The sequence below is a fragment of the Lepisosteus oculatus genome, unplaced genomic scaffold (assembly GCF_040954835.1).
Source record: "Lepisosteus oculatus isolate fLepOcu1 unplaced genomic scaffold, fLepOcu1.hap2 HAP2_SCAFFOLD_40, whole genome shotgun sequence".
Taxonomy (NCBI): domain Eukaryota; kingdom Metazoa; phylum Chordata; class Actinopteri; order Semionotiformes; family Lepisosteidae; genus Lepisosteus; species Lepisosteus oculatus.
In genome coordinates this window covers 1,944,527-1,969,600 of record NW_027167934.1, presented here as the reverse complement: position 1 = coordinate 1,969,600, position 25,074 = coordinate 1,944,527, and the positions used below count along the sequence as shown (strand labels likewise).

The following is a 25,074-nucleotide window of genomic DNA, read 5'->3' as shown; positions in this document are numbered from 1 at the left end:
TGAGAGTGCCAGTAGCACACAAACCTACCAGAAAAAAGCAAACGTGCAACAGTGGCGGCAGCAATCAGTCCTCCCAAAAGTCTTTTCGGGTGGCTGATCCCAGTCATCTCCTTCTGAGTGACTGTCGCCTTTCTAAGCTGGCGCAGCGTGTACATGGTGTCTTTCTCAGTATGCCCTGTGGCATCTTGGGCACCAACATCCTGGAAATATGGGGAGATCTGACGCAGCTGCTGATGCTGCTCCTCCTTTTCCAGGGCATCTGCTTTTTCGATTTGTTCATGCCTGTGCTCTAGGAACCCTGCAGGGGGTGGTGCAGCGGTAGAGCATGCCTGACCCTCGGCTGAGTGGTCATCTGGAGCACCTGAGTGATCTGGGATTGTTACCCCATTCTCACTGTTCAGGTCCACCCTGCACACTTCCTGATTGAGGAATCCCTCTATCGGCATGTTTACAATCGTTCGCTGGGCGTGGGTGTAGGACACCTGCTCGCTCCCCCCTTCCCTTGCTAGGGGTTCAGGGAGCTGCCCCAGCACTGGGATAGCTAGTTCACTGTCTTTGAACTTACTATCACTCACCAGGCCCATGTCAGTGCAGGCGGGGATTCTGACACCCCTCTTTGCGATGTCCTGCACTGGCAGGCGGGTGACTTGACCATCCAGCTCCAGTCTGGCTGAACCACTGTTGGTCAGACTCAGACTGACAGACTGAGCTGGTGGCTGTAAGAAAACCGGCTCGGCTTTCATTCCCTGTCCCTTCTGGGGGACTGGGTGTGTTGGCAACCCTGCCGTTGAGGCAGGAACAATCAGGTCAGTCTCACTCACTACCTGGTAGTTGTGAGAAATAATGTTACCTGACTGCAGGTTCCCTGGGTCACAGCAGAGGGAATCGGCATCTGGGATCAGGTGTGTCCACAGCGCAGTAGTCTCAGCGTCCAGCTGGACCTCCTGTCTAACCTGTGAATGTTGCACCAGGGGCACCTGGCGGTGGCCCTGTGACAGCTGCTCAAGCAGATCCTTACTAATAGAGGACCTCTCAGGGCTAAGGGTGAGGGCTACATCACCAACCTGCTCTCCTGCCATCTGGATCCCTTCCACCACTGCAGGGTGGTGTTCCTGACCCCTCTTGGGTGCCAGGGTGCACAGGGAAAGCTCCTTTTCATCGCCAGGTGGGGAGATCTGCTCCTCTTTAGGGATGTAAAAGGTGTGTGCTTTACCTGGTGGATCAGGCGGCTGCTTGGAGCACCGCTCCTGTGGCATGGAGGCTGTTGGGACCTTGGCCGGGACACGACTTCCCTGTATATCCGGGGAACAAGGAAATATTTTTATTTCTTGTCCAGAGGGAACAGAAGGAATCTCCACATAGGCTTCTGTGTTCGGTGGGCACTGTGTGAGCACAGTCTGCCTCTTGGCCCCCCTTTCCTTCTGTACAGAAGGCTTAGGAGCCTTGACCTGTTTCCACACTTTGCCTTTCTGGTGATCCACCAAAGGTTCCTCTCTGAGTCGCATGCCCTTTTCTTTTTCAACCCGTTTGAGCTTGCCGTGTGACATCAAACACCTTTCAACCTCAGTGTCAATCAGTGTCTCACAGTGTAAGACATCTCCCATGGCAGCCTTGAGGTAAAAGCTTCTTGCTTTTCCTCTGTGTTTTACTGCCTGCTCTGTGACTTCAGGGGTGGAGTCAGCACTCACTTGGGAGTGGCTGAATTCATCCAGGCAGGAACCCTTCTGCTCAATCAGATAGACTGAGGGAGGGAGAGGGGGCGGGTCTCCGCCTCCTCCAGTGGAGAGTATCAGCTCATTCACGCTTCCGGCAGCCTTGGGGAGCGGTTGTCCCTGTCCTAATAAAGCTTGTTCAAGCCTGGCCAGGCGGGTGGCTACTGAATCCTTTTGTTCAGCTTTATCTAGCCCTTTCCCTCCCCCGGTGTTCTCATGGCACTTAGGACGCTGGGTGTGGTCCTGTGTGCATGCTTTGGAACGGGGCTTAGCCAGCTCAGGAGCCTGTGCTCCTTCGAGCAGGGGGGAATTAACCCTGCTGGCTCTGACGGCAAACACAGTCACTTTAACAGCTTTTTGCTCAGAGCGACTTTGGACATCATACTCCCAGGCTTTCTGCACGAATCTCTTAATATCAGTCATTTTCATGGTCTGTGCATCTGTATGCATTAAGATCATCTTTCTGACTGACGGGTGGAGATTCGCAATGAATAAACCCTTGAAATGTGTGTTCTCTTCGCAACCCTCATCATTTCGCCCTGCAAAATAAGTTCGTCTAAGTCTCTCGTAATATTCGCGAGGGGACTCTGCTCTCTTGTGCTTAATGTTAAGAGCGGCGGCTATCGCAGCAGTCGGGTCAATAAACGCACTGTATTCTTCGATAAGTGCTTGACAAAGCTGCTCAAAATCATTACAGACTTCTTTCATCTGCCTAGCCATCCACTCATGTACAGCTCTGCTGGTAGTTTTCCAGACCAGAAACACTTTCTCCTGTTCTGTGGCGTTTGGCAGATACTGCAGGGTATACCTGAGGTCCTGAATATAACTCTCGATATTATTCTTTGACACTGCGGGGTCAAATGTCCTTCGCTAGCTCTCTCAGAGAATGGAGATTTATCCTTCTAGCTTCTCCGCTGACGGAGATATGGAAGAGATCGTGGTCAGACCTGTCGCTGCTAGAGAGAGTGCTTAATAGCGACTCGAATTCAGACCTTTTAGCAACCATCGTTAAACTTAAAGAGTATTACTTTTAAGTACGAAACAGTTTTACCATGAAAACCACAAGATCAAGTATGCAATCAACCCGGTAGATCGCAAAAGATCACAAAACAATCAAGCACTGCTTAAAGAGCAAGGGGAACTTTTTTTTCTTTCGGCTTTCAGCACACCGTATTGTTGTGTATGAAATCCGCGGCGTTTTATATTGAATTATTCCGCTTGGTTGACTCATTTCAGTCTTGCCACGCCCACCCAGGGACGCCAAATAATGTAAGAAAACCATCCACAGAATCCTCTCAATCCTCCCTTCTGAATCTTACTGAATCTCACAGGCTCTCTGTGTTGCCTGTTTTTACCTGGAGGAACTTCAGCTCATTGATTGGCTGAAAGTTCCATGGGCATCAGAGTCCCACGTGGGTTACTCGGCCCTACCAGTCCCTGATTGATTGATCAAGGTGAGATATGAGTCACTTAGGCCTGACACTTAGTAATGCAGTCCAGATGTCCAACTGGCACTCCCTAGACAGATAGGCGCCAATGGATGACCATTGATCATGATAGAAAGGCTTAGCTAAGTGCATCCCCCTTTGGGAGCTGTCCTAGGACCTTAAATCACCCTGCATGAATAGTCTCTCTGTGGCTGCACCACAGAGATGAACAGAGAAATGGGGCCTCATTTGGAAAGGCTCAGAACACTTAATTCTGCCTTATTAATAAGCCTCGCCGCTACACACATATATTAATGTAATAAATGATTGCTTATGCTTTATAAATAAATCTAATTAAAATAAAAGCTTAAGTTTTGTATTTATCTTGTACCATAGAACATGATTTTCTTTGTATTTCAAGCCCACAAAGTGTCCAAATGTTCTATGATCATTTCTTTCATCATTAGGGACTAAATATACCAAACGTATGATGCTAAAATCCTGAAAAAAGGATAGGCTCCATTTCGTCAGTAGGTTGGAGTCCAAAACTGATTTGGGTCAATATACATTACCTTTGAAGATAAGGTACAGTCTACTGTAGGGAACCATCAACTTAGAAAGCATTGACCTTCCCTGGGGGTCAGGTAGGTGCAAAAGATAAACCTTTATCCTATCTTTATCTTAAGATAAGTGTCCAAGCAGTATTTTTCCAAGTTTCACCAAGCTCATCATGTTGCCATAGTAGACAAAGTTCTATAAAATGTTAAATAACTTTAGAAAAAAGCATCTTGGTCTTTCAGTACTGTACAAGGTGAATTAAACTGTCCCTGGTAATAAAAAGTAATTAGAAGCATCCCAGAAACTTTATCTCTAGAAACATTAGCTGTTTTATATCATGTAATTTAGTGTGATGTTGTCAGAATTCAAGGACATTATCACACACAGAAATTGGTTCAGTTAAATCTAAAAAACACAGCTAAACATGGGTTTAAATGTAAAATAGAAGTCTTACCTCTTGTCAAAAGATTTAATTCAAGAAGCGATGTAATAAATGATTGCTTATGCTTTATAAACAAATCTAATTAAAATAAAAGCTTAAGTTTTGTATTTATCTTGTACCATATAACATGGTTTTCTTTGTATTTCAATCCCACAAAGTGTCCAAATGACGCACTACATGATATAAGGAAGATTATCACATGCATATCGGTATTATCTTTCTTACGAAAATGCATTCCTTTCATTACCTTTTACTTTTTAAAATGAACTCAAATTGTGTATAATGTAATAATTTAAGTAGAATAGATTCTAACAATATAATGATCCAGTGTGTTGCACTACTTCACTGCTTCACTGCTCTATGCCGTCTGGAAATAAATCCTCAGACTGCTCACTGCCCTGGGCTTGTACCAATAAATTACAGGAGCACGTCTATATATCACTGCGTTGAAGCAGAAGACACACAATCACTGCAAACACATCCTAAATACAGTGTTCCAACACCTTTGACCTCATCCAGAACGTATCATTTATTGAAAGGGATTGCTGTCAGAATGCACATCTGAATCCCAAACAGAATCTCTAGTAAAATACGATCATTTGTGAAACAGGCAAATGACTGTCTCAGGGGCCCATTCCTCATTGTCAGACATATGTATGCAATGCTTTCACCGTGCATTGAGCAATAGGGATTAAAAACACCGCAGGTAAGGTTAGATGTCATGTTCTATGATCATTTCTTTCAGCATTAGGAACTAAATATACTAAACGTATGATACTAAAATGTTATTTTCACATATATTAATGTAATAAATGATTGCTTATGCTTTATAAATAAATCTAATTAAAATAAAAGCTTAAGTTTTGTATTTATCTTGTACCATAGAACAAGATTTTCTTTGTATTTCAAGCCCACAAAGTGTCCTTTGATCTCTATTCTGTGGTAATCCACAATGACCCCGTTCTTCAGGTGATTCATCATGTACTCCCTCGTCTGTTGAGAGGCCATCCCGATCTCTTCTGCCGTGGCATGCTTCATACACGCTCTCTTGAAGTGAGCAGGAAGCTGATCAAAAGTATTCAGGCACATCTTGCACACCAGGGGAATCCTCGCGGGTTTCCTTTGAAAATAAATAATACCATCTGTGTATAGAAACAAGCTAAGACTGATTTCTTAAATTATCCTTAAAATTCTCTCTCATAGTTTGAGCATAATGATTTTATTGCATTTATATAAGAATTGCTCATTGCTCCAAAATAAATAATGGTTTCATAAAAAAGTGAACACTTACTTGGTCTCAGTCACAGACTTTCCAATAGAAGCCATTGTGGAGTTCAGCAACTGCAGGTCCTAGAAGTGGGGAAGGAATTTTAAAAGAGAAATTGAATTACAATACAGAAGGAATGGCTGAGGGTTCACTGAAATATATAAATATACAAATTCCAAAGACTGAGTCCATATAGAAACAACTACTTTTCATTTTCAGTATAAGAAAAAAAAAACATTATCTTCCAAAGCATCATAAAATTGTCCCTTCTTCCAGACTCTACTTCTCTCTTGTAGTAGTACAGCAGACCTTTCCAGGTGAGCAGATCACAGAGTCCGAAATAAGCTTCCTCCATCAAACAAAGTACCTGAACATGACTCTGTCTTCATAAAAGCGCCCCTGTAATAAAGAGATTAAATCCAAAATCAAGAGGGCAGTTGCCTACTGAAATACAAGAAGTCATCAATTTTAACCTAGCAACACATTAAAGGCTGCATCTATACAAGTGCGATTCTAGAAATGCTCACCAGATTACGTTTTAAGAAGGAACTGTGCCTCAGGTTCCGCTGAGATCTTAACTCAGATGGCAGGATTCAGAGTCCGGAGTGCGGACTGATGGCGAACGGAGGGTCCACATACTGTGGATCCCTCAGTGATCTTCCGCGTATTCAAACCGCCAGCGTGTGACTCCCCTGTCCCTGTGACCTCATTGGTCTGCTCTCTCCTCTGTGCAGCCGAGCCCGACTCACGGTAAAGTGAAAAAAAAGATGCCCTCAACGTGAGATTTACTCTGGAGCGAGGATAGATGTTACCTTTTTATCATTGAACAGGATGTATGTGATGTGGCGACTAGGTTCAATTTTGTATCCTCTTTAAAAGATTAAGGACTGGGGTGAGTGTGATTTACCACCCTTTCAGCTAAGAACCCGACTTGCGCATCGTTTAAGCTGCATAGACTCGGTCGTTTAACTCTTCTCCATTAGCAGGGTTAAGGTTAAAGAAAAAAAACATTGCTGACTTCTTTTTTTTTTGCCAGCCGCTAGCGCTGATTAGCAAGGCTTGTATTTCATGTTTTGCAAGTTGCATCCATTTTAAGAAAAACAAGTCGCGTTAAAGACAGGAAATGAATACTTGCATTTAATTAAGTCTAGCCGTAGGCGGTTGTCTGTAAGGACCAGTTCTGTTCGAGAAGACACAACAAAGAAGGCACCGCTGGGATTCGAACCCAGGATCTTCTGTTTACTAGGCAGGCGCTTTAACCAACTAAGCCACGGCGCCCCGGGAGTGCTGTCCTTTTGCAGCCACTTGGACACACCACTCAGACACATCTGCATTCGGTGTGTGCTCTGCCTGCTTGCTGAGCAAGTTGCCACCTTTACATACAATAGCAACATCGACACCAAGAGAAAGGATGACAAATGGCTTTTATCTGGAACTTTTCATGTCCAAGGAGCTCAATGTGCTTTCTGTGTACAACAGGGCCACTGAACTCCACACTGGCCACTGAACCACAGCAGTGGCTTGCTGGCTTGACATCTCCCAAGGAAAATGTTGAAATCACATGTGGAACAGGAAAATGACCCTCGAGTACGAGGGAAAAAAAAGAAAAAGATCATCTGGAGCGCGCCAACCCATGTCCGGACAGCCCAGTTTCGTCGACAAGGTGGCTGAGTGGTTAAGGTGATGGACTGCTAATTTATTGTGCTCTGCAGTCACGGGTTCAAATCTCATTCTCGTCGCTCTCCATGTCCGACACATGTGCCTGTTCGACGTCGGCCCTCCTTTTGCTTGCTCCGGTGCTAGAGCTGTACATTTTCTAGCGGTGGCTGAACATGGTATAGTAGGCCAACGTCGGTATCGAGCAGTGACAGTAACAGTACTTACTGCGCCCCATAAGAAATCGTTTGTCCCTGTTCAAAAGAGATTGTGCGATGTCCTGCGGCGTTCGCAAAGCAAACCTTTGACAGTTTGAAAAGAGGAATTTATTCTGCTTCCTGTGCGTGCAGTAGTTACAAAGTTGAACGTCTTTACACGATCTGCTGCAGTTTTCAGTGGGCGGGCTTTGTCAGATGGCTTGAAAAAACGCACTGTGTTTCGGCTGAACTCCACACTCATGAGCAGTGTCCTGCATGTTTTCTGTGTATAGCTGTCTTTTAACGCATACAGAATTCATTTGAAATCATTGATTTCTCCAATTAACAAGGGTCCCTTTTTGAACCTGCAAGAAGCATTCTTTCAATGTAACAGATTTACTCCGGGGAAAGCCAGCATGACATTGAGAGTAGCTCAAGCTTTCAGCACCCATATCGGACTGCGTGTATGCAGACACCACTCAGAATCCCCTGTAAGATTCTCCCTCAATTCCGTTTTTCAGTGCTTTAGCTCTTTCAAAAGGCTTCGCTAGTCACAATCCAAGGCTCATGATGGCATTTGAAAACATTCACCACTGCGTTGGCCGGGAATCGAACCCGGGTCAACTGCTTGGAAGGCAGCTATGCTCACCACTATACCACCAACGCATGCCCACAGGAAGTCTGCAGGACACCACCAGAGAATGCTTTTTTTTAATTTTTTTTTATTAAACATAGAATTTACAAATACAAATACAACAAGAGGATCAGAGTCATGTACAAGAGAAAAAAAATGCAGCAGAAAAAAGCATTTAACTACCAGAGGTAATTAAGTAATTATGTGATCAAATTGTATATTTTACACGTATCATATTTTCCTTGCTTTAATATTTCTCAATTATTTATAAACTTTAGTTTCAACATGCATGCGTTTCCTGTAAAAAATAAAACTCAGCACACAGTTTTTCTTTTAACAACATTTCGAGTACCTCTGGCATTCATGAAAAAGACATACACAAAAGCAAATAACTAACTCTAAGACTGTCTAAACTATTGAGTTTTTCAAAGAACCAGAACTATAACAGTCCTTAAAACTTAACTACACCATTCCAAACTAACACTAAAGAAACACTAGTATATACTGGTATAACAAATAAAACCAAACAATCATTAACTGAGCAGTCACTGGGAGCAAATCTCCTTCCCGTCCACAAAGGCCCTCGCTCCCACAAAGTAGGCTCTCCTCCCCTCTCTTCTGGCAGCTTCAACCTGGGGCCACAGCTGGTTCCTGGTACTCCTGTCCGCAGCAGACAGGTCCTCTGCAAACCTCAGTTTGTTCCCATTCAAATACTCATTCCCCCTCGCCGCTCGCCACAGCATGTCCCTCGCCGTCCTCTTGGTGAACTGTATTATAATACAGTATAGCAATTAATTTACATGTGTATAATAAATATAGTAAATATAATAAATTAATTACTGCGAAAATAATTTACTTCGTACACTGTGCAGAGTGCCGTATACTCCTAGTTGCGGCACACGATACATACAGTAAAAAGCCTCAGGCACTGTGTTAGATGTGTTTTCGACGTTATATATGCGTTTATTCATGTCGTCGATTTTACGGTTGCAATTCGACGTTGATTATACGTCGAGGCGACGTATATATACGTATAGCCGTAATTTCGCCGTAAATATACGTATATTCGACGAATCAATGCCCACAGCTTGGCATACAAGGGTTTTGCTGAGGGGGTCTTGCCACCTGCCTGAAAAAAAACAGTAAAATGTTTGAGTGCCTATAGAGTTTCTATTTTTATTTTCTTGACAAAAGTTGATACCATTTCCTGGACACCCCGTCCCCCATCAGTGTGCGGTGCCCGAGGAAAAATCTGTAGGGGGGCGTCTGAAATTCTGAGGGGGGAGTGATATTTCAGTTGAAACGGAGCTGTACGGTGCAGCTACCCAAATGAAATCTCGCAGCTATGCCATTGATTAGTGCTTCATGATAGAAGATAACGACTAGCAATCTGGTATTTGCGATGAAGTTCAGTTTCACATTTTTCGTCACTCTCACGGTTTGTATTGCCTGGAGCGAAAAGTACCATAAGTGTTCATTTTTGCAGCTACATGGACGTTCTGAATCGTTAAGAAAAAAATGTTGTAAAACCAACAGAAAGCACAGACTGCTATAACTAGTCCTAGTTATATAACGATTTTAAGTATAATGATAAACTACTGCAAGGAATCGGTCCACCTGAGCAAACAGGATCGTAATGTTGACACTCAATAATATGTGCAGTTCCTGGACGGATAGCCCTCCTGCCCATCAAACAGACTGAGTGACTGTTCGTGTCATTTAGTGTTGTCTGACCATTGACAAAGTACAACTATTTTTTTAGGGCGCAAATTAAGTTAGGTAAAACTTTTTGCCCAAAACTGAAGGGGCGACATTCCCCCCTCCCCCCGTGATGCCAGGCCTGTCCCCATCCTATTCCATAATGTCATTATATATAATACCATACAACAGTGACCGATCCTTACTAACTGCATGCGTTAAAATTGCACATCAGCTCATAGCAGGGGGCACATAGCCGCGATGTATTATCAATGTTAAATTTCAACCATAATATCGACAACATTAATAAAAGCATACGTTGAGAAAATATCGAACCCAGCATATTTTCCGGTTATATACCACAATGCATTGCTAGTATTCGTTGGTCACCATTTTGGACACGTTTTTCAAACGTAGAAGTATATCCGCAAATATCTCAGCAATCCTCTTTTGACGAGTAAGTATGAACAATAATAATACTATCTGAATACATACAGATCTTTCTTAATATTATTTTGATTAAAATAGTATGTGAATAAGCAAAAAAATGGCACATAAAATAGTGTGAATGGGGAAGATGACACAAAATCGTTTTGCCATTTCTCTTATTCTTATTCTATGTTGTACTTTCAAACTTTGGGTACTCTTTAATTAGGACAGACTTTATTGCTCAACTGCTATGATGCAAGCCAAATTTTATACATTTATTTCAGCTTTGAGCTTAGTAAACCGTTCATTTTTTAGATTATACTAAAGAAGATATTAATCATCATTTATTTGGGAAGTAATATTATATAATTTTCTCCTAGCTGCGGTGCTGAAGTCCCACCCTACATCAACAGAAAAAGAAATAAAGGAGCACGCAATGTGTTACTTGAAGAATGCATATGCAAGGCAGGGGGCCAGGAGATCTGGACTCTGAAAATAATAGGTTTTTGGTTCTAACAGGACAATTAGACAGGGTTTGCAAATAGTGGACAAAAATCGTCTTAACTTCCATTGTAATATTTTTTTTTCTTGGAAATATAGAAGTTGTACATTTTAAAATGTATATTTGAATCAAAATGTGGTTTTGAGTTAGTGTGTTAATGTAATTAGTTTTGTGTTTGTCATTACTATACTGTATATTGCCATGTTACCAGAATTTGTAGCTGAAGTTTAAGACTAGTTGTGTTTTTTATGATTATTGCCCATATGTTGATTGTTGATTGATTGTATACAATGTATAATTTGAAATACATATGTTTCAGGTGTGAATGTGTATTTTCAGAATAAATTTCTAAACCTAATCATTGGCTTGGTTTACTTGTTTCTACACCTATAAAATCTATCTTTGATGTATAATAGACCTCTACCCATATACGTATAATAGACCTCTAAAGTTATACGTATAATAGACCTCTAAAGTTATCCGTATAAAAGACCTCTAACCATATACGTATAATAGACCTCTAAAGTTATCCGTATAATAGACCTCTAACCATATACGTATAATAGACCTCTAAAGTTATACGTATAATAGACCTCTAACCATATACGTATAATAGACCTCTAAAGTTATACGTATAATAGACCTCTAACCATATACGTATAATAGTCCTCTAAAGTTATCCGTATAATAGACCTCTAAAGTTATCCGGAACTCCAACCATATATGTATAATAGTCCTCTAAATTTATCCGTATAATAGAACTCCAACCATTTATGTATAATGAACGTCTAAACATAGACGTATAACTTTAGACGTACATTAGAATTTCATTCTAGACGAATTGTAGACCACATTTAGACGTCTAAGGTATGCGTTTAATAGACGTATATTATACGTCTTTTGCCCACTGGGTTACGTCTCAACAGAAACGCTCTTTAGCTCTTTCAGCGTTATGCAGAGAACAGCGTCTGTCGAGATCACTTTTGAGTCAGCGCGAAACGCCGTGTGCTGTCAGTTTGATTTCATATTGCTCGTAGCGGCGCCCGGCTTTTGTCTGTCAAACGTTAGGTTGCGCTTCTTCATGCTGCATCGTCGGCATGAGTGGAGCTTTATAAACGTCTGTACTTACTGCGCCCCATAAGAAATCGTTTGTCCCCGTTCAAAAGAGATTGTGCGATGTCCTGCAGCAAACCTTTGACAGTTTGAAAAGAGGAATTTATTCTGCTTCCTGTGCGTGCAGTAGTTACAAAGTTGAACGCCTTTACACGATCTGCTGCAGTTTTCAGTGGGCGGGCTTTGTCAAATGGCTTGGAAAAACGCACTGTGTTTCGGCTCGGGAAACATCATGAGCAGTGTCCTGCATGTTTTCTGTGTATAGCTGTCTTTTAACGCATACAGAATTCATTCGAAATCATTGATTTCTCCAATTAACAAGGGTCCCTTAAAGGATGAGTCAAAGTAACGTCTAATCGGATTAGTTTCCTTAGAGCTGGTTCAGAGTTTGCTCAAGAGTTTACCTTTCACAGATGCGCAAAGAAGAACGTTGGGGGTGCACGCTTCAAGGCGCCTTACAGCTGTAGGGAGCGATTCGAGGCGATTCATGGCGTGTGCTCGTTCCCTTATACCGTACGCCCCGGGGTGCAGTGCTACGATGACGTACAATACCGCTTGGGCACGTAACGGCGTTATATGCGAGTGCGGGACGTGAGGGTTTTCGTTTGTTCGTTTTGTTTTGCTCTGCTTTGCTTTGTTTTGCTTTCCATCGCGTTGGTAAGAGCGTAAATAAAAAGGCGATTCCTGCATCTACCACTAATGTAAGAGCTATTTCAAGTGCGACGTGGTGCGGCTTTTCAAATGCTTGTGGGCATTTCTCTGTTGTTGATTCTTTTTTTGTGTGTAACAAAGTGGCATTTTCATGTCCGGACGGGGAGACTTTATCATTCCGACATGAAGCCACCCTTAAGTCCTCTGAGGCGTGTCTGTCTGCAAGGCTTGTATTGTGGAAATGTTTTTTTGAAACGGAGAACGACTTTGAAATAGGCTTCCGCCGGCGCCTCGCGATCCAGGTAAGATTGTAGCAAGAACGCAGCGGCAGCGGGGCTTGCTGTAGTCGTGGCCGAGTGGTTAAGGCGATGGACTAGAAATCCGTTGGGGTCTCCCCGCGCAGGCTCGAATCCTGCCGACTACGTTGTCCGCCTCCAGTTGGTGTGTTCCGGCGCAAGCAAAGAAGCGCACCTCTTTGCTGTTTCCGGTGGTTTTAAAACACCCAATCGCTTGTACCCGCTGCCTTGGAAATAAATTCTTCAGCGTCCGTGAATGGCATTTTGCAGCTGGAAGCAGATGTCGACGCGTTTTGCACAGAGCACCAAAAAAGCGTCTTTTTTGAAGGCCCAGGCACTAAGCATTGGTGGTTCAGTGGTAGAATTCTCGCCTGCCACGCGGGAGGCTCGGGTTCGATTCCTGGCTAATACAGTGGCTTTTGCAGCGAACGGCTCCATCACTTGCATCCCCTTGCAACATGCAATTGAAATCCCACTGAAGCTAAGCAGATGTGAGTCAGGTCAGTACCCGGATGAGGGTGAGCTACAGGAAAAAACAAAGCTTTCAGCTGGAAGCGGTGTTAATGGTGCCGGCGGGGGGGGGCGCTCACCCTGAGGTCTGTGCGGGTCCCAGTGCCCCAGTATAGTGACGGAGATGCTGTGTTGTAAGAGGGCGCTGTCTTTTGGATGAGATGTAAAACCGAGATCACAGCGCTCTGTGGTCATTAAAAATGACCACCAAAACCTTTGACAAAAGCTTTTGGTAATTGATGGTCTTCAATAATGCTTCTCCTTTAGGTACATTTTAAATCAGCTGAAAAATGCTGTGAAATGGGGGGGCACTTCAGGCCAGTGTAGGATTTGGGTTACAAGAACCATGAAACTGCACGAGAAAGCCCGTACACTGAATTACACGGCTTTCTATTCAAAGGAGGGCAAAAGAAATTCCCTGAGATCGATTTTTTGCAGCACAGAGAGGATTACTGTCGTGAGGCCGGTTAGCTCAGCTGGTTAGAGCGTGGTGCTAATAACGCCAAGGTCACGGGTTCGAGCCCCGTACTGGCCAGGTCCTTTTCTCCTCTCTTACCAAAGCTGTTAGGTTCCTTTCCGTGGTGAGGGGTTGTCATGCAACGCTGCCACATAGTGCCGACAGACAAAAGTGTTGCGGGAGAAGAGAAAAGTGTTTGAAGATTTAAGAGTGTCTTAGGTGGAGCCAAAATCAAGTGTCACAAATGCAAGTGGGAGGTTTTCCAATGTTTAATATGGTCAAAATAAGCGGAAGTTATCTGCCGGTCATGGCACAGTCTGCCATGCTTTTGTCAGATACTGTAAAGTGGTGTCGAACTGGGTGTCGAACTGGAGCCTCACCATTTGCATATGTGAGGCTCCAGTTATACATCGAGTGTCACATTAAATGACAAAAATGAAGAGAGTTAAAGCAGCTGGAGAGGTTTTCTTACAACTTTTGAGCTGACAGTTTTGGAAAATGTTTCCTTCACGCTGCACTGTACAACATAGGCAGCCAAGAGTCTCCAAAACAAAACAGAATTGACAGATAGGAGAAAATTCCCACTCGTCCTGAAGTTCCCAAAATCCAGCAGGTGGATTTTGGGAATGGCATACAGACCCCTGGCACAAGTGGTCTGTGCCAGGGGTCTGTATGCCGTTAACCATGCCGCTTACCCCAGTAGCACCACCACAGTCTTAAAGGAAACCGGTGTAACAACATGTCCGGGTAACTTTTTCCATTCACCCGCAGCCCTTTGTGTAAGATGTGCCACATATGTGGCGTTTTTATCATAGTTATCATAGTTTTCTGATTTTGACCATTTAGATTTAATTGATTGTTGTGTTGAAAAGTCTTTTATTTTTATCACAGTGTAGTTTTCTGATTTTGAGATATGGAGCATTGGCGTTATTCACACAGCAGCTGTATCGACGAGCGGTGAAAAAAGTGTGGTGGAAACGTCGGACCCTAAGGTGGTGACTGCATCGGAGACGGCTGTTAAGACGCTGATCAAAACCAAACGTGTCAAGCCTTCGGAGAGAAATAATAACACGCCTAAAGACTTGGTGTTTGGTGATGTGGGAGACTCAGTGCGGTATATTGCACAGTTAGTATCAAAGGTGGGCACTAATGAGGTGGATAAAAAGCGGGGTTTAGAGAATCTAAGAGCCGCTTTAGCAAGTGTACATTCAGTGTTTCCAAAACTGATCCAGGTTTACGCCGCTAGACTCTTAGACGTTTTTTCTAAAGAAGATGCTGATCTAACCTCTGGATTTCGTTACCTGATAATGCTATTTCATGGTGCACTGGCGAAGACCCACCGGGATAAATGACTAAACATGTGCATGGTGCAGTCCAGAGAATATTGGATGAACTTTCTCCAAACATCGGGGCGAATGATTTTGTACAGCTGCGTTTGACTGCGGGTGGTTTTAACAAACCCTTGTTCTCACGCAGGAGACAACCCGGAGAATTAAATGCTGCTGATTTTTTAAGCCACATCTCAGACCTCTTACAGAGCCACACAGAAATTCTCACCGATGACAGCCTCCGATTAGTGGTGACGATAGTTAGGAATATGCAGGGGGGTGCCCGTCGAAGATTTAAATCCGTTCTGGGTAATTGCTCAGAAAAAAGCGCACCTTATCGACTTACATTACACGGGCGGTAATCTGTGTTTCACCGGGAGTGTGTACGGTTTGTTGAATGAAGGTTGTACCAATGGGGAAATGTTACAGGGCGCTAAACGAATGCACAAAGAGTTGGGTTTTTCAGAGAATCAGAAAATTAGTTTGTCAGACATTACCGCTTTTGAAAAACATTTAAAGGTGGTCATTAAAATTTTGTACCACGACCAGGGTGATTGGAAATATTTTACAACGGGGCCCACACCACCTAATTCTAAAATACTTTTTGTTCTACTGCATGAAGAGCATTTTTATGGGGTTTTAAATATTAAAGCTTTTGTGGGGGCGGCATATTTTTGCACTAACTACCATGCGGCGTATAGCCACAAGAATGCACACGCCTGTGTTAAAGCTTGTAAAACCTGTTTAGATCCCCAGTGTTGCGAAATTGATGCAGAAATTCAGAATTGCCCGGCTTGTAAGGTCTTTTGTCGTAGCTCTCAATGTTTGGCGAGACACTTTCGGAATGCAGCGACGGGTGTTAGTAAGTGTGAGCGCAGGGTCTTTTGTGAGAAATGTGAGGTTTATAACCTCTCTAGTCACAAATGTAAAGAGAAACTGTGCTCGCATTGTAACAACGTGATCGACACCCCTGACACACATTTGTGCTACATACTGCCTTTGGACAACCCCAAAATTTCAAACAAGTACATTTTTTTCGACTTTGAATGCATGCAAGAAACGGGGACACACATACCAAATTACATCCATGCCCTTCATATTAACAATAAACGAAGCTGGGAATTTTATGGTGAAACTTGTCTAAAGGATTTTGTGTGTAAATTTATCGATAGACGTTTCAAAATCCATACATTCATATCGCACAATGGCAAGGGATATGACAATTACCTAGTAATCAGACAGTTGTAAGATGAAAAGATGGACGTTGAACTAATTAATCAGGGTGGTAAGATAATGTGTATGACCGTAAAAGCTCTGAACATCAGATTTATCGATTCTTTAAACTTTCTACCTATGAAATTAAGCAAACTGTCGGCCGCCATGGGGTTCCCCGGGGGTAAGGGTCATTTTCCACACTTGATGAACACTTCAGAAAACCAAAATTATGTCAGCCCGATGCCGCCGCCAGAACTTTACGGCGTTAACTACATGCTGCAGAGGGAGAAAGCCGAGTTTTTGGTTTGGTATGAAGAATGCAAGGGAAGTGTGTTTAACTTACAGAGAGAGTTGAAACGTTACTGCCAGCTGGATGTGGCAATTCTAAGAGAAGGCTGTGTCAGGTTTTGGGACGAGGTCATGAATATGACCAGACAGACACGCGTGACTGAGTCAGGGGCCGCCTGCGTTGTGTGCATCGACCCCTTTCAGTTTGTGACCATCGCTAGTGTCTGCATGGCCATGTTCAGACTTATGTTTTTACAGGAAGAGACGATAGCGTTGCTACCCCATGACAATTACCACCACCAGCAAAAACGATTTTCTACACCCAGCATCAGTGGCTTATGTACATCGAACACACAGAGCCCGTTAAAATCCAACACGCGTTAACCACGGCCGGTGAGTTCAAGGTTGGTCAAAGCTGAAAGCTCAAAGCTGAAATAAATGTATAAAATTTGGCTTGCATCATAGCAGTTGAGCAATAAAGTCTGTCCTAATTAAAGAGTACCTAAAGTTTGAAAGTACAACATAGAATAAGAATAGAGAAATGGCAAAACGATTTTGTGCCATCTTCCCCATTCACACTATTTTTATGTGCCATTTTTTGCTTATTCACGTACTATTTTAATCAAAATAATATTAAGAAAGATCTGTGTGTATTCAGATAGTATTATTATTGTTCATACTTACTCGTCAAAAGAGGATTGCTGAGATATTTGCGGATATACTTCTACGTTTGAAAAACGTGTCCAAAATGGTGACCAACGAATACTAGCAATGCATTGTGGTATATAACCGGAAAATATGCTGGGTTCGATATTTTCTCAACGTATGCGTTTATTAATGTTGTCGATATTATGGTTGAAATTTAACATTGATAATACATCGCGGCTATGTGCCCCCTGCTATGTGCTGATGTGCAATTTTAACGCATGCAGTTAGTAAGGATCGTACTGTTGTATGGTATTATATATAATGACATTATGGAATAGGATGGGGACAGGCCTGGCATCACGGGGGGAGGGAGGAGTGTCGCCCCTTCAGTTTTGGGCAAAAAGATTTACCTAACTTAATTTGCGCCCTAAAAAAATAGTTGTACTTTGTCAATGGTCAGACAACACTAAATGACACGAACAGTCACTCAGTCTGTTTGATGGGCAGGAGGGCTATCCGTCCAGGAACTGCACATATCAGTGTCGTTATTGAGTGTCAACATTACGATCCTGTTTGCTCAGGTGGACCGATTCCTTGCAGTAGTTTATCATTATACTTAAAATCTTTATATAACTAGGACTAGTTATAGCAGTCTGTGCTTTCTGTTGGTTTTACAACATTTTTTTCTTAACGATTCAGAACGTCCATGTAGCTGCAAAAATGAACGCTTATGGTACTTTTCGCTCCAGGCAATACAAACCGTGAGAGTGACGAAAAATGTGAAACTGAACTTCATCGCAAATACCAGATTGCTAGTCGTTATCTTCTATCATGAAGCACTAATCAATGGCATAGCTGCGAGATTTCATTTGGGTAGCTGCACCGTACAGCTCCGTTTTAACCGAAATATCACCCCCCCCCCTCAGAATTTCAGACGCCCCCCTACAGATTTTTCCCCGGGCACCGCGCACTGATGGGGGACGGGGTGTCCAGGAAATGGTATCAACTTTTCTCAAGAAAATAAAAATAGAAACTCTATAGGCACTCAAACATTTTACTGTTTTTTTTTTTTCAGGCAGTAAATTACGTAAATTACTGCTTCGACACGTAATGGCATTATAATCAAGTGCAGGAGCTGAGGGCTCTTGTTTTGTTTCGTTTTCCATGGCGTTCGTAAGCGCGCAAATCAAAGGCAATTCCTGCGTCTAACACGAATGTAAATGCTTTTGAAAGTGCAGTGTGGTGCAGCTTGTAAAATCCTTGTCCACATTTGTGGTTTGTTGATGTTTTTCTGTCTGCCAAAGTTGCATTTTGACATCCAGACGGGGAGACTTTATCATTTGAACGTGAAGCCAGCCTTAAACCCTCTGAGGCGTGTCTGTCTGCCGGCACGTATTTTGTGAAAGGTTTTTTTTTTAACGGAGAGCGACTTTGAAAACGTTTCCTCAGCCACCTCGCACTCCGTGTTAGATTATAGGAAGAATGCGGCGGCGGCAAGTTCGCTGTAGTCGTGGCCGAGTGGTTAAGGCGATGGATTCAAAATCCGTTGGGGACTCCCCGCGCAGATTTAAATCCTGCCGACTACGGCATCTGCCGCATGTCGCCTTGTGCCTGCGCGGCAAAGGCGAAGTGCTGCTTCTCCTTTCCTGGTACTATAAGAACGCTAAATCGCTTGGCTCTGCTGTCATGGAAATAAATTCTTCAGATAACCACACATTTTGCGTTCGCACCTCTATTTCCGGTGCCTTCATGCACTCTTGTACCAAACGCACGTTCCTTCTGTATGCGGAGCCGATCATTTGCAATTGGGCTGTGCCGACAGATCAGGACGAGCTCTGTCGGCTCAAAAGCAGCGCAGGACCTGCAAGAACAACAGAAAGATTAGCATCCAGCGGGGGCTTCTTAGTGAGCCCAAGATCTCATCAAGAATCGGCTCCAGCAACAGGACTGGGCGCATTGTTCCATTCTCCGACCACTCTCGGTGTAAACAAGTCCCTCCTGGTCTCTGCTTGAATTGCACTTTCCTGCGTTTGCTTTGGTGTAACTGGCTTCCCCTGCATGGGCGAATGTGAAGAAGATCCTTAGTAAGTCATTGAAGAAACCCGAGAAGAGGTCGGAGTGGTCTCTGTCGTTCATCAACGATCCAGTCAGGCAGTACTCCTCTGTAAAGCGCCGTTCGTTCACATCAATTGGCTTTTTTTTTGCCTTCATTCGTGCAAGTAGTAAAAGCAGACGCCCCTATTCTGCCGTGACCCGGATTCGAACCGGGGTTGTTGCGGCCACAACGCAAAGTACTGACCACTATACGATCACGGCGAGTTACCGATACACACGTGGCAGGGCGGAAAAGGCTGTGCTCTTTTCGTGTGACATAATTCGGAAAAGTCCTGACGTTGCATTTCAACTGAGCCCCAGTATACATCGACCCTTCGACACTCTGAGTGACAACTCTCTTGCGTGTTTTCTCATATTTATGTAGTTTGCTTGCATGATGCCCGGAACAGCAGGGTTGTGCACTCCCATATGGTCTAGCGGTTAGGATTCCTGGTTTTCACCCAGGCGGCGCGGGTTCGACTCCTGGTATGGGAACGTGTCAATTTTGCCTCCTGCTTTCCAAAAGATCAGCACTGTGTACGAAGGAGCCGCATTAAAACTACTCAACGTGCAAAACGTGCGAGAGAGGGGGCGCTTGTTTCCAGCCGAAACTTCTCGCGTGTGAGACGAGCTGACCATCGCTGCAGGAGGTGGGAGGGTCACTCTGGTAGACAGGGCTGACCTTCGGCAATAGGATTTATACTCTCCAAGATGATATTTGCACTTTCTGGAGAGGCGATTTTCTCCACTTCAGTAGCCCGATTTCGTCGATTGCGTGGAGAGGGCTGTAGAATGTGGCGCCGTCTTTCCTGCTCCGTCCATGACAGGCGTGCTGGTCTCTGGAGAGAGAGCACGGTCCATCAGCGCACCCCAATAAAGGCACTGGAAGCAGCTGAATCGCATTGGCGAAGCTCAGCGCTGGGCCGCTGGGCACATCTGACCACAGTTTCCGTAGTGTAGTGGTTATCATGTTTGCCTCACACGCGAAAGGTCCCCGGATCGAAACCGGGCGGAAACAGACCAGACTTCTTCTGTCGCCACGCACAAAAGGGGATTGGGGATTCGCCTAGCGCTGTGATCGAACAGACCCACTCACCTCTTAGTGTGGCGGGATCTGCACAGTGCATGTCGCAGCGCATCCTGCTTTCACTTCAATGCGCGTCCTGATGTACCCCGGTCTCCCGCGTGACAGGTGGGGACAGGTGACAGGTCCTATACTAACGAGGAAGACATCGCTCTCTCCGACCCCCGGCATCGTGTCCCGACCCACCGTGCTGGAAGCCGACTCGTGCTGTGATTCCTTTACGGAGCAGAAATGACAACCGAGGAGCCGAGAGATCATTTCAGCATTTCGCGTCTGAACGGAAAACACAAACGACCAACTCGGAATGATTTGCCTTTGACGCTTATCAAAGCTTTGTGCATCGAACAGACCCACTCACCTCTTAGTGTGGCGGGATCTGCACAGTGCATGTCGCAGCGCTCCCTGCTTTCACTTCAATGTGCTTCCTGATGTCGAGTCGTGTGCCGTGCGGAGGCTCTGAAAGCGAGAGCAATGAAAAGGTGCACGACGCTGTGAAATAAACATTAATAAACGCATATATAACGTCGAAAACACATCTAACACTAGGAGTATACGGCACTCTGCACAGTGTACGAAGGAAATTATTTTCGCAGTAATTAATTATATTGTAGCGTTTGCAGGTTCTTGTTCAGAACTAAAGAACAGTGGAGACGCGATTAACCAAGCACTGACTTTATTTAACAACCACACCAAAACCGAACACAGGGTCTACACACACATGAGAAGACTGACGAAAACGTACACACATTTAGGGTGGTAATTACCTAACAACACACTCTACTTTTACAGGACTACACAGGGCACTAGAATTACTAGGACATTATTTACACAGGTAGGGTCAGCCGCTGGTCATCGTGCTGACCCTCAGACTCTTCCCGGCTACCACTCCCAGCATGCCCAGCGGTACTACGAGCGCCTAGGGGCGCTTCCTCCTCACCACCAGGCGAGGGCGTTACACTGCCCCCACCTGAAGCGTCTGGCGTCTCGCTGACGTCGAACACCCCCCTCAGGCTGTACTCGTATTCGGCAAACTGCTGCGGAACCCTGCGCGAGCGGCCGCTGCACCGCGGTGACGGCTGGCGATCCACGGACGCCCCACTATCGGCCGGCTCCGGCCCCGGCTGCTCCTCTGGAGCCTCCCCACACGGCTCCTCCTCCCGGGCCCGGTAGGGGGCCAGGCGGTCTCGGTGCAGGACCACCACTCTCCCCTGTGTTCGCAACCGGACACGGTAGCAGACCTCGCCCACCACCCAGAGTACCTCAGCGGGCCCCTCCCACGACGGCGCCAGCTTAGGACTGAGGCCTTTGCGGCGCCGCGGGTTGTACACCCAAACCGAGTCCCCGGGCTGGAAGGCAGGCCCCCTGCAGCGCAGGTCGTAGTACAGCTTCTGCCGGACCCCCGCCTGTGTCAGGTGGGTCCGTGCAAAGCTGTGCACCCGCTGCATCCGCTGCCGCAGGTCCCACTCGTAGTCCGGTCCAGCCGGCGGTGCCGACCCGTCTCCGGGCGGCGGGCCGAAGACCAGGTCCACCGGTGTTCGCATTTCCCGGCCCAGCATGAGCGGGGCCGGGGTGCACCCGGTGGATTCCTGGACCGCGGTCCGATACGCCCAGAGCGCAAGGGGGAGGTGGCGGTCCCAGTCCCGTTGGTGCCGGGACACCAGGGTGGCCAGCTGGGTGGCGAGCGTCCGATTAAACCGCTCTACCAACCCGTCGCTCTGGGGATGCAGCGGGGTGGTCCGCGTCTTAGTAATCCCCAGGCGCTGGCACACTCTGGCGAAGACCTGGGACTCGAAGTTACGCCCCTGGTCACTGTGTAACTCCTCCGGCACCCCCAGCCTGGCAAACATCCCCTCCAGCAGTGCATCGGCCACTGTGGGGGCACTCTGGTCTGGGAGGGCGTAGGCCTCCGGCCACTTCGTAAAGTAATCCATGGCCACCAAGACGTAGCGGTTCCCGGCCTCGGTGCGCGGAAACGGGCCCAAAACGTCCACTCCCACCCGCTCCATAGGAGCCCCCACCTGGTGTTGTTGGAGGGGGGCCCGAGAGCGCTCGGGGGGACCCTTCTGCGCCACGCACACCGCACACGTTCGGCAGTACCGCTCCACGTCCCGGTGGCAAAGACCCCAATAAAAATGGCCTCGGAGACGCTGCAGGGTTTTTTTACCGCCGAAGTGCCCCACACCCGGCTGGCCGTGCACCGCTCGGAGCACCGCCCCGCGGAGCGACCGAGGCACCACCAGCTGCCACCGTACCTCGCCACTGGAGGGTACCCGCCACCCCCGGCGCAGCACCCCGTCCTTTACCTCCAAGGCCTCCCACAGGGCGCAGAGGGCCTTGACGGACTTCGGGTGCGGGGCGAGCTCCTCTCGCGTAAGCCGCACTCCTGCTGCCCTCTAGCGGAGCACCGGCCCCACGTCAGGATCAGCTGCCTGACGCTGCGCCAGGTCTGGCAGGCCCACCCCCAGCGGCCCCTCCCGGGCCGTGGCCGCGGCGCTCACCCCCGCCACGGCGCGGACAGCCTCCTCACGCTGCTCCCGCCGGGCGCAGTGATGGCAGTCCGCGGCCTCGCAGGGGCGCCGCGAGAGAGCGTCGGCATTGAGATGGCGAGACCCCGCACGGTGCACGACAGTGAAGTCGTACTCCTGCAGGATCTCTATCCATCGCGCCATCTGTCCCTCTGGCTCCTTAAAGTGGAGCAGCCAGGTGAGGGACGCATGGTCGGTCCTCAACCGGAACCGGGTCCCGAACAGGTACGGCCTGAAGTGGTGGACCGCCGCCATCACCGCCAGCAGCTCGCGACGGGTCACGCAGTAGTTCCGCTCAGGCCTAGTCAGAGCCCGACTATAGTAAGCCACTACGCGCTCCCCATCTGGCCCTTCCTGCGCCAACACCGCCCCCACCCCCGAGTCACTCGCGTCGGTGTCGAGAATATACGGCAACCGCGGGTTGGGGTAGGCCAGCACGGGGGCCCCCACCAGAGCTTCACGCAACCGGCCAAAGGCAGTCTCACAGCCCGAGTCCCAGTCAAAACGGCGGCCCTTGTCGGTGAGGCGGTGCAGCGGGGCAGCGATGCTGGCAAAGTCCCGGACGAACCTCCGATAGTACGAGGCCAACCCCAGAAAGCTGCGGAGCTCCGCGACGGTGCGTGGAGTCGGCCAGCCCCTCACTGCGGCGACCTTACCTGGGTCCGTAGCCACCCCTCGCGATCCAACAACATGTCCCAGGAAGGTCACCTCCCGCCGCAGGAGCTCGCACTTGCGGGGGTTGAGCCTCAGGCCAGCACGGCGGATGCAGGCCAGCACCGCCTGGAGGTTCGTCAAGGCCTGGTCGAAACTCCGTGCATGAACCAGCAGATCGTCCAGATACAACACACACTGGTTCCACGGGACCGATGCCAGCACCCTCTCCATCAGCCTCTCGAACGTCGCCGGGGCATTGCACAGGCCAAAAGGCATGACAGTAAACTGCCAGAGGCCCTGGCCGATGGAAAAGGCCATCTTCGGGCGAGCATCGGGAGCAAGCGGTACCTGCCAGTAGCCGCAGCGGAGGTCCAAGGAGCTGAACCAGGTCGACCCGGTGATGTAGTCCAGGGCGTCATCTATCCTCGGCAGGGGGTAGGAATCTTTCCGGGTGACCTCGTTCAGCTTGCGGTAGTTGACGCAGAACCTCCACGAGCCGTCTTTTTTTTTAACCAGTACGGCTGGCGCCGACCACGGGCTCGCGGAGGGCTCAATCACCCCCGCTGCGGCCATCTCCCGGATCTTTTCCTCGGCGGCGGTCCGCTTGGCGTGAATCATGCGTCCCGGTGGGATGCGGATGGGCCGAGCGTCGCCGGTGTTGATCTCGTGTTGGACCAGGGCAGTGCGGGTGCAGTCCTCATCTCTCGCCGCAAAGAGGTCTTCGTTCTGGGCGAGTAGCTCCTGGAGCCGCTGCCGCTGGTCCTGATCGAGGCCCTCGCAGCTCCGCTGGTAGAGATCCTCAACGGCGCGCCTCGCTTCCACGCAACGCTCGGCCCCCGCCGCCGCTACCTTGTCTGGCCCCCCGGCCGACTCAGGAGCAGGATCCGGCACGCTCGCTCCCCGGCTCGCAGGCCTGGTCTGCCCCGGCGACTGACGCCGCCGCCGCCGCTGCCTCTTGTTCCCCCGGCTCCGGCAAGCCCGCGTCCCTCTGCCTTCGCCGGACCTGCCCTCCACCAGGTGCAGTCGCTCCCCCTGCCACACCAACTCCTGCCAGTCCAAGTTCAACCTGGCCCCCACTCGCTGCAGTAGGTCCAGCCCCAGAATGCAGTCCTCCTGGATGGGTGCAAGGTAGCAGGGGTGGCGCACCGTCGCTGCACCCAGACGGAAGGCAAGCACCCGTTTCCCCCGGACTGCAGCGAGCTGTCCCGTCACGGTCCTCAGCCGCAGGCTGGAGGCCTCCCATCCTGGGGGGTTGGTGCCCTCGGTGTCGGGGAGGACGCCCGGCCGAAGTAGGGTTACTGATGAACCGGTGTCGAGTAGGGCCAGGCAGGGTTGGTCCTCAATCCGGCAGTGGAGGTACAGGCCCCGGCTACAGCCGACTCGCCCCACGGTGGCGTGAGGGGCGCCGGTTTTTACAGCGCTCTCCGGAGCGGGGGTTGAGGTGTTCAAGGGCGGCCTTCCCCGCGCTGAGCCGCCCCGTTCCCGTTTCCCGACGCCGATCGGGGAGAGCGAGGTTCGGGTGCCCGGCAGAACCGGGCTCGGTGTCCTCTCTTCCCGCAGCGGTTGCAAATCAGCGTGCGGGGCTGGCTCCTCTTCCCCCTCGCTGGATTCCTCCGTCGCCGCCTCGGTCAGCCGGCAGGGCGCACTGCGTCTGCTGGCGCTGCCAGTCACCCCGAACACTACCTCAGC

At 47.8% G+C, this 25,074-nt stretch overlaps 7 non-coding genes across 7 annotated transcripts; 4 read left to right on the top strand and 3 right to left on the bottom strand.

The window, feature by feature from the left end:
* Positions 1 to 6,610: 6,610 nt before the first annotated feature.
* Positions 6,611 to 6,684, bottom strand: trnat-agu (transfer RNA threonine (anticodon AGU)). Its single transcript has one exon. It is a non-coding gene; the product is annotated as a tRNA-Thr (tRNA).
* A 1,169-nt stretch (positions 6,685 to 7,853) lies between these two features.
* trnag-ucc (transfer RNA glycine (anticodon UCC)) lies at positions 7,854 to 7,925 on the bottom strand. Its single transcript has one exon. It is a non-coding gene; the product is annotated as a tRNA-Gly (tRNA).
* A 5,628-nt stretch (positions 7,926 to 13,553) lies between these two features.
* trnai-aau (transfer RNA isoleucine (anticodon AAU)) lies at positions 13,554 to 13,627 on the top strand. Its single transcript has one exon. It is a non-coding gene; the product is annotated as a tRNA-Ile (tRNA).
* Positions 13,628 to 18,532: 4,905 nt separating this feature from the next.
* trnal-caa (transfer RNA leucine (anticodon CAA)) lies at positions 18,533 to 18,614 on the top strand. Its single transcript has one exon. It is a non-coding gene; the product is annotated as a tRNA-Leu (tRNA).
* A 658-nt stretch (positions 18,615 to 19,272) lies between these two features.
* Positions 19,273 to 19,344, bottom strand: trnah-gug (transfer RNA histidin (anticodon GUG)). Its single transcript has one exon. It is a non-coding gene; the product is annotated as a tRNA-His (tRNA).
* Positions 19,345 to 19,545: 201 nt separating this feature from the next.
* trnae-uuc (transfer RNA glutamic acid (anticodon UUC)) lies at positions 19,546 to 19,617 on the top strand. The gene has a single exon. It is a non-coding gene; the product is annotated as a tRNA-Glu (tRNA).
* A 450-nt stretch (positions 19,618 to 20,067) lies between these two features.
* On the top strand, positions 20,068 to 20,140 carry trnav-cac (transfer RNA valine (anticodon CAC)). The gene has a single exon. It is a non-coding gene; the product is annotated as a tRNA-Val (tRNA).
* The last annotated feature ends 4,934 nt before the right edge of the window (positions 20,141 to 25,074 follow it).